This window comes from Rutidosis leptorrhynchoides, chromosome 4, assembly GCF_046630445.1.
Source record: "Rutidosis leptorrhynchoides isolate AG116_Rl617_1_P2 chromosome 4, CSIRO_AGI_Rlap_v1, whole genome shotgun sequence".
Classification (NCBI taxonomy): Eukaryota; Viridiplantae; Streptophyta; class Magnoliopsida; order Asterales; family Asteraceae; genus Rutidosis; species Rutidosis leptorrhynchoides.
This window is the reverse complement of record NC_092336.1, coordinates 488,111,783-488,124,157: the sequence shown is the minus strand read 5'-3', so window position 1 is coordinate 488,124,157 and position 12,375 is coordinate 488,111,783.

Sequence of the window (12,375 nt, the reverse complement as noted above, 5' to 3'; positions counted from 1 at the left end):
TGAATTTGTGAAAGCTACGGAGGAAATCAACAAATGGATTGAAGTAAAAGTCAAAGATATACAAGTTGTTGATGATTCAATTGAAAATAATGTTAATCACAATTTCAACTAAGTGTAGGGAGGTTTATGTATTTCTGTTAGAGTTAGATTTTCTGTTTTCGTGTAGTTCTCGAAAATGGAACCCGAATGGTCTTTCCCTAGCAGACCCTAAAGAACTAGTCTTCTCCCCCCATTCTGAATTTTTATTTTTTTTAGGTTTTTACGAAATGAAGACTTCCTGTGAACTGAACCATGGTCTAATGCTACACGCTTTGATCACTAAACGTAATAATGACACACTTCTAAGTGAAATAGTATCATTAATCAGAGGTAAATTGGACGGAGTAAGAAAAGAATCCAGATGCGAAGATAATAAGTCACAATTTGGTAAAGGAAAATCAAAATCCGCAGCGAAAAGAAGAGCACGACACCTTGAAAAATGTCACAAATGCGGAAAATGGTCACACGAAGGTAAATGTTCAAATAATCAAACCTATTCAAACACCGAATTTGTTACTTTATGCAGAAATGGACCGTTCATATGTTTAGAAGAAAAAACATTAAATGCTCGAGGTTACGCCTATGTAGCCATGGAAAATCAATTAGTCCGACTATCTTATGAGTGGGCTAGAGCATATCACTAAGAAATATATTTCACAGGTAAGTCTGTAAAGTTTTTATTTTTATTTTTATTTTTATTTTTAACCTTTTGATAATAAACGCTAATTTGTTCGCTATAAAGTATTAAATTGGTATTCAATAAAATTAGGTCTTGCGACCAAAATTATTGATATCATACAAAAATTTATTACATCACTGCGAAATTTAACGTTTATTCTTAAGATATAAATATCTTTAATCAATCAACCCAAAATATTTCAAAAATTCGTCATGAGTTAAATTAGGTCATGGAACCGAAATTACTTTACCGAAAAGAGGGGCGCATATTTTTGATAATATTTGATTGATTAAAGTGGGATAAAAGCCAAAAAGATTTTTAATTTTATTTTTACTTTGTTTTTAAAATTAATATATAAATCTTAAATTGATATTGTAAACTTTTTAAATCAATATATTTAAAATTGTAAATATTTGGAAAATTAATATTTTTAATATAAGTTTGTATGTATAAAAACAAAAATATAATTTAAGTTTGGTGTGAATTTTTAATTTTATGCATTTTAAATTTAAGTTTGGTGTGAATTTTTAATTTTATGCATTTTAAATTTAAGTTTGGTTTGAATTTTTAATTTTATGCATTTTAAATTTAAGTTTGGTGTGAATTTAAAAAAAAAAATTTACTTTTTTTCGCTAAGTTAAAAATATGATTTTTAAAATTCGTCGTAAGTTGAAGACTAGGTCTTTGAACCTAAATTGCTTTACCCGAGGGAGGGACGAGAACTTTTATTATCATTATTTTTAATCTTATTGAATTAAAGTATGGCACAAACATTAAAAAAAAAACCCAAAAATCTTTGCTTTTAAAACCACACTTCAAAAGGACAAATTTTAAAATTTTGTCGAGGGACGGACTAGGACATCGTTCCGAAACGACCTCGTCCTAAATAACAAAGGAAACAAAATTTTAAAATTAATTAATTAATTGTTTTATAAGTTAAGGTTTTTATAAAAAAAAAAAAAGGGTCAAACTCCGCGACTTGCGGAGTTTGAAGAACAAAAGTGCTGCGACTCGCGGAGGTTACAAAATCCAGAAAAAAAATAAAACGGCAGAAACAGATCAGTCCACACAACCACACCAAAATACTGCGAAAAACCAACGAAAAACACACACAAAAATCTAATTTTTTGGCCATTTTTCATCAAATCTTTTACAAAATCATGTTGAGAAGGATGCTATCAAGGAATTACTCAAGGAAAATGGTAAATTTCTACATCAAAACACCCTTTAATCCGAAAATTAGTGTTCTTGAACAATTTTATACCCAATTCGATTTTGATGCTTTTTAGTGTTATTATGCTTAAATTGCTTATGTATTATGCTTGTATAACCTAGATTGATGCTATTTAACATGATTAGAAGCTTTAAACTTCAAATTTTGAGTAATCTAGGGTTTGTGTTCTTGAGCAATTTGGGGCTTTTTGATATAAACAGGTTATGGCCGATTTTTGTCATGAATTATTGCTAAATTAAGTAGTGTAACATGTTCAGGTAGTTAAATGATCCAAACTTTGAGCCTAAACATGATTTTTGAGAATTAAAGTGGACTTTTTCAAGTCTAAAATTCATGAACTTGATTTTTGAGAGATAATGCCATTTGAAACTTGTTTAATTGCTAATAATGATTATTTTAACATGTTATTTGAGTTGAATGCTTATGAACTTGGTGAACATTTTCGTATATGCTTATTTGAAAAAGTGTAGATTTGATAAAAATATGAAAATGGGCATAAGTTTGATATAAATTGAACATGTCATTGTAATTATTTTGATTGATGATTTTGCTGACACTAATGCATATTTGGATGCACAAAAATTGTGTTTGATGTGTTTTGCAGACTGAAAGGGGTGAATCTTCATCCCAAGCTCGCATTGCTCCTCCTGAGAATGCGGAACAACAGGATATTGATAACTATTACAAACAAGATATACCTCATCCAGTTATGACATTTTCAGATATGCACGTGGAAGATTTGCACCCGAACTTGAGATTAGACAGACGTTGGATAGATTATCCAAAATACCAAAGGGGCTTGCACACTCTTCATTCTAAAGCTGTAGAAGTACTTAGGGTCATAGAATGGGAACCGTTAGAAGTCGTAGAATTGGCCGAGCCAATTAGAGAATTACTTACACAGAGGTATGGTAATTCTACTTTTAACGATTGGGTACGATTATTCAACATGCGTAGGCCTGTATATAAAGTATGGTGTGAAGAATTATTGTGTAGTATAGAAATAAATGATCGGGTAGCTAGTTTAATCGATCGAACTTTTATTAGATTTTTGTTAGGAGGTTCGATGCGCAACATGTCTCTACTAGACATGGCTCAGGCCTTACGTATATATAATCCTGAGGAGCTAGCATCTGCCGATTGTCGAGGGTTGATATTAAATGGTAGGAAGATTGATGAAAATTTTGATACGCATGGTGTATGGAGTCAAATGACTAGCCATCACCGATTTAAAGGGGGAAATTACTCTTATTTGGATATAGATAGAGCTGAGTTAAGAGTAATTCACAGGTTTCTAGCGAACTCGATTACACAGCGAGGTAAAAATAAGGAAAAGGTAAATGAACAGGATTTGTTTTACCACATGTGTATTCGAGACCCACAAAGCGCTGTAAGTATACCTTATTGTGTGGGTTATTATTTATCAGCTATGGTTAGGGGGATGAGACCACACAGTATAATAGGAGGTGGTATATTTATTACATTAATTGCTGAGTATCTCAATGTGGATATAAGTCGGGGGGGAGGGGGGGATTATTAATCGAAGAACCAGAACCCCACGATACAATTGGTTTAAATGTATATCATGGTGCTAAGGTTTTGAAGAGGCGAAATAACGCCGCAGTAAGATATAATGGAAGACATCCACAGGTTGAGAGAAATCAACAGCCATGTAATGTGGGAGGGGGAAATGAAATGACAGAAATGCAAAGGTTTATAGCTTCACAAGAGTATGAAAATGCTAGACATCGAGCATTTGAAGATTGGCAAGTTCATCAAAACCAAATCATAGCTCATTGCCAACATGTAGATAGAAACTATGTTCCTACTCCAACGCCCGTATTTCCTCCCTGGTCTATAGAGATCCAACCACCGTATCCTACTTATAACCCAGCTGAAGCATTCTATAACACATACGGTTATACATGGAACCCCTACTGGTATCAGTAACAACCCTAGTTTATTTAGTTTTATTTATTTTATTTTTGTAATGTTACTACATTTAGCACTTATGTTGATATTGTAATAGTTTTTATAATTTTCTAACTTTTATTATTAGATATTAATAATTTTTGAATGTGGGGTAATATACCAAACTTTAAAAATATGTATATATGTTTGCAGTTTATCTTATGTACACAACAGGGTAAAATAACGCATTTTCAAAGACTGGCATTAAGTTCAGCAAAAGCAACTAATTTTAACGACAAGACGGAATGAACAAATGATGTGCACCATTTATCATTCAACACAAACAACAATATGTTTGGAAACTTTGGTAAAATTTAATCATTTTTCTACGCTAATCACCCTCAATAATTTAAATTGTTACTGATTTCTTGCAAATGAGGGCATTGCAAGATCTTAAGTGTGGGAAGGGGTTAAATTCTTTCGGATTTTAAAATTTTTACTTTATACACTTGGTTACCATTAGAAATACTAGTAAAGCAGTAGTTGTATTAGAATCTAGTGCTCTCTGATAATAAAGAACAGCCCTAGTCTTATATACTGACTACCCAATTCTAGTAAAATTTTTCAAAATTTTCAACTAAATGAACTCAAAATCATATTTATACATATTTATGAACGATAAAACTAGGTGTTAACACCGAAATTGTCGTTACCTCGGAAAGGACATAAATTGAGAAACAACCCAAAATATTAGAATTCATTTAAGAATGGAATAGAGGAAAATAAAAAGGCAAAGAAAAGAAAATAAAAGCCAAGTGTGGGAAATTTTAACCAAGTTATTCAAAATATATATCACACATTTTTGTACAAATAATTGAAAATACTTTTGTTTTGGACGATAATTAACTGTTTTACCTAATGAAAGAAAAGAAGGGATGGATCTACACGATGAATCAATTCCATCATTAAAAGGAAGTAAAGTCTTCCGAAAAAGAAACGCGCTTCTTGATTTAGATCATGAAGTTGTCGTCCAGACCAGCTGTAGGTTGACGAAAAACCTAGAAAAGTCATCTCTAAAATTAGCAGGAAATCCACGGACCTTAGCATCAAACAGGGTCGCCAAGTGGTCAAACTTATCCTAACCATGAGAGGATCTGTCTTGTACAATGGGGGGCACCGTGCAAATTAGCTTGACAAGACTAATGAATCAGATCCCCAGAAAGGATAATTTCCTTAAAGATCAAAAATCAGCTTTAAAGACTGATATTACTCAATCCTAGAGATTGACCTTAAAGATTGAGAATTACAAACTCATGGAATTCAATGATATCTAAACTCGAGCTTGAACGAGAAAATATTTTGATCAAAATTACAAACCGATTTGTTTTCTAAAAACCCATTTTCAATGCGTTCATTACCTTTGAACGTAAAATCCTAGGAATTCACCTGGAATTCATTAGGTCACCTGAACCAAATCGGGTGTCAACCGTAAGAACGGTGGTTGCATAGCATGGTTAAAGACAGGACCTTATGCCAGACCGAAAAATTATAAGGGTGAGCTTTACTATTGCTCCTACAAAGGATAGTAATTGCATCCGATGAAATGTCCCGTTCTTATTGATTAAAAACGTTCCATATTAATTGATTTCATTGCGAGGTTTTGACCTATATATGAGACGTTTTTCAAAGACTGCATTCATTTTAAAACAAACCATAACCTTTATTTCATCAATAAAGGTTTAAAAGCTTTACGTAGATTATCATATAATGATAATCTAAAATATCCTGTTTACACACGACCATTACATAATGGTTTACAATACAAATATGTTACAACAAAATAAGTTTCTTGAATGCAGTTTTTACACAATATCATACAAGCATGGACTCCAAATCTCGTCCTTATTTAAGTATGCGACAGCGGAAGCTCTTAATAATCACCTGAGAATAAACATGCTTAAAATGTCAACAAAAATGTTGGTGAGTTATAGGTTTAACCTATATATATCAAATCATAATAATAGACCACAAGATTTCATATTTCAATACACATCTCATACATAGAGATAAAAATCATTCATATGGTGAACACCTGGTAACCGACATTAACAAGATGCATATATAAGAATATCCTCATCATTCCGGGACACCCTTCGGATATGATATAAATTTCGAAGTACTAAAGCATCCTGTACTTTGGATGGGGTTTGTTAGGCCCAATAGATCTATCTTTAGGATTCGCGTCACTTAGGGTGTCTGTTCCCTAATTCTTAGATTACCAGACTTAATAAAAAGGGGCATATTCGATTTCGATAATTCAACCATAGAATGTAGTTTCACGTACTTGTGTCTATTTTGTAAATCATTTATAAAACCTGCATGTACTCTCATCCCAAAAATATTAGATTTTAAAAGTGGGACTATAACTCACTTTCACAGATTTTTACTTCGTCGGGAAGTAAGACTTGGCCACTGGTTGATTCACGAACCTATAACAATATATACATATATATCAAAGTATGTTAAAAATATATTTACAACACTTTTAATATATTTTGATGTTTTAAGTTTATTAAGTCAGTTGTCCTCGTTAGTAACCTACAACTAGTTGTCCATAGTTAGATGTACAGAAATAAATTGATAAATATTATCTTGAATCAATCCACGACCCAGTGTATACGTATCTTAGTATTGATCACAACTTAAACTATATATATTTTGGAATCAACCTCAACCCTGTATAGCTAACTCCAACATTCACATATAGAGTGTCTATGGTTATTCCGAAATATATATAGATGTGTCGACATGATAGGTCGAAACATTGTATACGTGTCTATGGTATCTCAAGATTACATAATATACAATACAAGTTGATTAAGTTATGGTTGGAATATATTTGTTACCAATTTTCACGTAGCTAAAATGAGAAAAATTATCCAATCTTGTTTTACCCATAACTTCTTCATTTTAAATCCGTTTTGAGTGAATCAAATTGCTATGGTTTTATATTGAACTCTATTTTATGAATCTGAATATAAAAAGTATAGGTTTATAGTCGAAAAATAAGTTACAAGTTGTTTTTGTAAAGGTAGTCATTTCAGTCGAAAGAACGACGTCTAGATGACCATTTTAGAAAACATACTTCCACTTTGAGTTTAAACATAATTTTTGGATATAGTTTCATGTTCATAATAAAAATCATTTTCTCAGAATAACAACTTTTAAATCAAAGTTTATCATAGTTTTTAATTAACTAACCCAAAATAGCCCGCGGTGTTACTACGACGGCGTAAATCCGGTTTTACGGTGTTTTTCGTGTTTCCAGGTTATAAATCATTAAGTTAGCATATCATATAGATATAGAACATGTGTTTAGTTGATTTTAAAAGTCAAGTTAGAAGGATTAACTTTTGTTTGCGAACAAGTTTAGAATTAACTAAACTATGTTCTAGTGATTACAAGTTTAAACCTTCGAATAAGATAGCTTTATATGTATGAATCGAATGATGTTATGAACATCATTACTACCTTAAGTTCCTTGGATAAACCTACTGCAAAAGAGACAAATGGATCTAGCTTCAACGGATCCTTGGATGGCTCGAAGTTCTTGAAGCAGAATCATGACACGAAAACAAGTTCAAGTAAGATCATCACTTGAAATAAGATTGTTATAGTTATAGAAATTGAACCAAAGTTTGAATATGATTATTACCTTGTATTAGAATGATAACCTACTGTAAGAAACAAAGATTTCTTGAGGTTGGATGATCACCTTACAAGTTTGGAAGTGAGCTAGCAAACTTGAAAGTATTCTTGATTTTATGTAACTAGAACTTGTAGAATTTATGAAGAACACTTAGAACTTGAAGATAGAACTTGAGAGAGATCAATTAGATGAAGAAAATTGAAGAATGAAAGTGTTTGTAGGTGTTTTTGGTCGTTGGTGTATGGATTAGATATAAAGGATATGTAATTTTGTTTTCATGTAAATAAGTCATGAATGATTACTGATATTTTTGTAATTTTATGAGATATTTCATGCTAGTTGCCAAATGATGGTTCCCACATGTGTTAGGTGACTCACATGGGCTGCTAAGAGCTGATCATTGGAGTGTATATACCAATAGTACATACATCTAAAAGTTGTGTATTGTACGAGTACGAATACGGGTGCATACGAGTAGAATTGTTGATGAAACTGAACGAGGATGTAATTGTAAGAATTTTTGTTAAGTAGAAGTATTTTGATAAGTGTATTGAAGTCTTTCAAAAGTGTATAAATACATATTAAAACACTACATGTATATACATTTTAACTGAGTCGTTAAGTCATCGTTAGTCGTTACATGTAAGTGTTGTTTTGAAACCTTTAGGTTAACGATCTTGTTAAATGTTGTTAACCCAATGTTTATAATATCAAATGAGATTTTATATTATTATATTATCATGATATTATCATGTATGAATATCTCTTAATATGATATATATACATTAAATGTCTTTACAACGATAATCGTTACATATATGTCTCGTTTAAAAATCATTAAGTTAGTAGTCTTATTTTTACATATGTAGTTCATTGTTAATATACTTAATGATATGTTTACTTATCATAGTATCATGTTAACTATATATATATATCCATATATATGTCATCATATAGTTTTTACAAGTTTTAACGTTCGTGAATCACCGGTCAACTTGGGTGGTCAATTGTCTATATGAAACATATTTCAATTAATCAAGTCTTAACAAGTTTGATTGCTTAACATGTTGGAAACATTTAATCATGTAAATATCAATCTCAATTAATATATATAAACATGGAAAAGTTTGGGTCACTACATCCGACACGTTATAGACCATAATTAAAAGCATGTCAGGGGATATTGCCTTAACAGTTGCTTGTTCAACGCTTTCCTTTACAACCGGACACGGGAATGGATTAATAGTCTATGGAATTATTAAAACAGGGGTGAAATTATGTACAAGGACACTTAGCATAATTGATAACAAAGTATTAAAACCTTGGGTTACACGCAGTCGATATCCTGGTGTAATTATTAAACAAAGTATTAAAACCTTGTTACAGTTTAAGTCCCCAATTAGTTGGAATATTTAACTTCGGGTATAAGGATAATTTGACGAGGACACTCGCACTTTATATTTATGACTGATGGACTGTTTTGGACAAAAACCAGACGGACATATTAAATAATCCAGGACAAAGGACAATTAACCCATGGGCATAAAACTTAAAATCAACACGTCAAACATCATGGTTACAGAAGCTTAAATAAGCATAATATATTTTATTTCATATTTCCTCGTACTTTTATTTATTGTCATTTTAATTATTGTTATTTATTTTATATTGTTATTTAAATATCGTCATTTACTATACGCTTCGTTTAAAATATAAATCGACAAACCGGTCATTAAACGGTAAACCCCCTTTTATATATTATTATATATAATTATATATATTTTGTACAAATATAGTTGTTTAAAGATATAGTGTGCAATAAGCCCGCTCCCTGTGGAACGAACCGGACTTAATAAAAACTATACTACTCTACGATTAGGTAAACTGCCTATAGTGTTGTAGCAAAGTTTAGGTATATCCCATTTGTAAACAAATAATTAAAACTTGTGTAATTAAAAATACTTGATGTTTGCTATACAGAGGTGTATATGAAATAGCTTTATTTTTACAACTAAATACTATTAAATATCTTGTGTAAAATTGTATCGTATTTAATAGTATTTAGTTGTAAAAATAAAGCTATTTCATATACACCTCTGCATAGCAAACATCAAGTATTTTTGGCGCCGCTGCCGGGGAACAAAAATCTAGCTTAAAAGCCGTAAGCGCAACGCTAAATATAAAAAAAAAATTATTTTTTACTTTTATAAAAATACGCTTTTGTAAAAATACGTTTTAAATATTCGAAAACATAAAAAGAAAAACAAAAATGTAAATATTTTTAAGAGTTTGTTAAATATTTAAGTTTTATAAAGTTTCTTTATTTTTATTTTATAAAAATATAAGCTTTATTTAAATATTTTGTGTTTATTTAAAACATAAAATCAAAAACCGAATAAAAAAAACCGAAAAAAATATATATATATAAATCTATTTTTAAGATTTTTATAAAATTATAAAGTATTTTATTTCTATTTTAGTTTTTAGAATATAACTTTTATTAAATTTATATAAATATTTTAATTAAATTAAAAACAGAAAAGAAAAAAAATATATAAAAAATAAAACTGAACCTGTCGAACGAAACCTGTCTCATTTGAATTTTCAAACCCCGCGACCCGCGGAGGTTTTGAACTAGGATCACCGCAACTCGCGGAGCCGTCTGACACGGGTTACACAGAACCCTAATTTCGCATTAATTACGGGTTTTTATTATTATTATTTAAATTAAACCCTAATTCGGGTATTTTTATTATATAATTTAGTTTTTATTTTTATTTTGTATTTTTAGTTAAATTAGTTTAATTAAATTGTAAAATTAATAGCTTTTATAAAATAAAAATATAAAAATAATATTTTTATAAAAATTGTACTTTTTACAACTTTAAGTTTATTTTTATATTTTGTATATGTTTTTAGTGTAATATTTGTATCTTTATTGTTCGTAGTTAGTTTTAAGTTCTAGTATTTTGCCGTAGCTTATTTTTATTCTTAGATTTTTAGGCTTTGCCGTTAAATCCCTTAAGTGCTATTTCTTTAGACTAAGATTTAGGTGCTTTAGAATTTTGCGACGATTTTAAAATTTTAGTGCCTTTTAAGTCACGACTCGCTACTTTCTTATTTTTATTTTTCGACGGTTTTCGACGCGCATTCTTTTTCTTTCTTATTTCTCGACGCTTTAGTTTTTAGGACTTAGAAATTTCTTCTATTTCTTATCTAATATCTCAAACGGAAAGAAAAATTATTTAAGTGGTTAAATTAATGGACGTTGATAATTTTCTGCTTCGTAGTAATAGTTGGATTTGTTAGTGGCTGAGTTGTGAGCTTCCGATTTAAAGGGTTCTGGCTCCCTGCTGCATCTTTTGGCTATTCGAAACGTGGGCAAAAGCAGAAAAGTCTATTAATTGGACAACTTATGTAAGTTTTTTTATTTTTATAACTAATAGGATAATTAGTAAATGCACCACATTGTAGCTAAAATTTGGCCATCGCAATAAAATGGAAAATTTTGAAAACAAGGCTATGGAAAATCTTTTTGATATCCAAAATCAATTAAATCAATACTCTCAAACGGGTGTTGATGACAATTCGTTCGGTCAATCTTGGATCACGAATGACGAAACAATAACTGGTTGTGAAATCTGTGGAGATTATCACTCAACATGGGAATGTTATTATTACGTTCCTATGGAAAATTACGCACCCACGGAACCTGAATGGAATGATTATGAAGAATACAATTCAAATTGGGATCATTCCCAAGAATATTTCCAAACTCAACAACCAGTAGACGAGGAAAATTACGTGTCTGAAAATTTATTAGACAATATGAAAATCAAACTCGAAGAACTCAATGCTCAAAATGAACAAATGAGAGAGTTTGTAAATAGGCAAGCTGAAACTCTATCAGATTACACACCTGTTGATCTGAGGAGTATTGTGCAAGAAAATCTCATATCATCAAATTTTGATGAATTCGAGAGCTCCGAAATCACCAATTATCCCGATGACACTTTTTATTCAGCTTTACCAATTTCACAACATATCGACACATTAGCCTCTACCGACGAAATCATCGATCCATCAATGGATAAAGAAGAAGTAAGGGTGAAAAATTGGTACTCTTGGGAATACGATAACGTTGAAAATTTTACTCCCGAGGCCAAACCGAACTTCACCATTCCACAACCTTCCAACCCAATATTCTCAATAGACGAGTCATCCACCGGAAATGAACTATGAGCTGTAATAGATAATGACACCTCGAATTTCACCCAATTGGGTAATAGAGGTGAAAACTTTGATCCTGAGAATAAAAGGAAGGAAATATTAGGAATTGTCCACCCTATAGAAATAAGTATGTCGGTGTATATCGATCCATTTGACCAAAAACCAGAAAAGAGACATATCCATTTACTAAAAGCTACACTTAAAAAAGAATTAAGTAGTGGCAATTGGGCGAGTCTAAACTTTAAATCCATTGATATATTATACACCACCCGAGATGTAAATAACTGGCTCACTACTCTAATTCGTGGAACTCATTCTACCGACTTCACATGTCGTCAGCTAAGTGTGGGGAAGTCTAACCCCACTTAACGTTAAATTCGGGGTTCGGGTTAGTGCATAACTCATTAATAAAAATGCATGATAATTTAGGGTAAAAGACGCATTTTCAAAAATTAGCAAACAGTTCAGAAAAGTAACCGTTTTTAAAGAAAAATATGTGTGATAAAACAAGAAGGAATGAACGTTGAGGCGCGCCATCTATCATTCGACGAGCTTTGTAATTACAAACTGGGT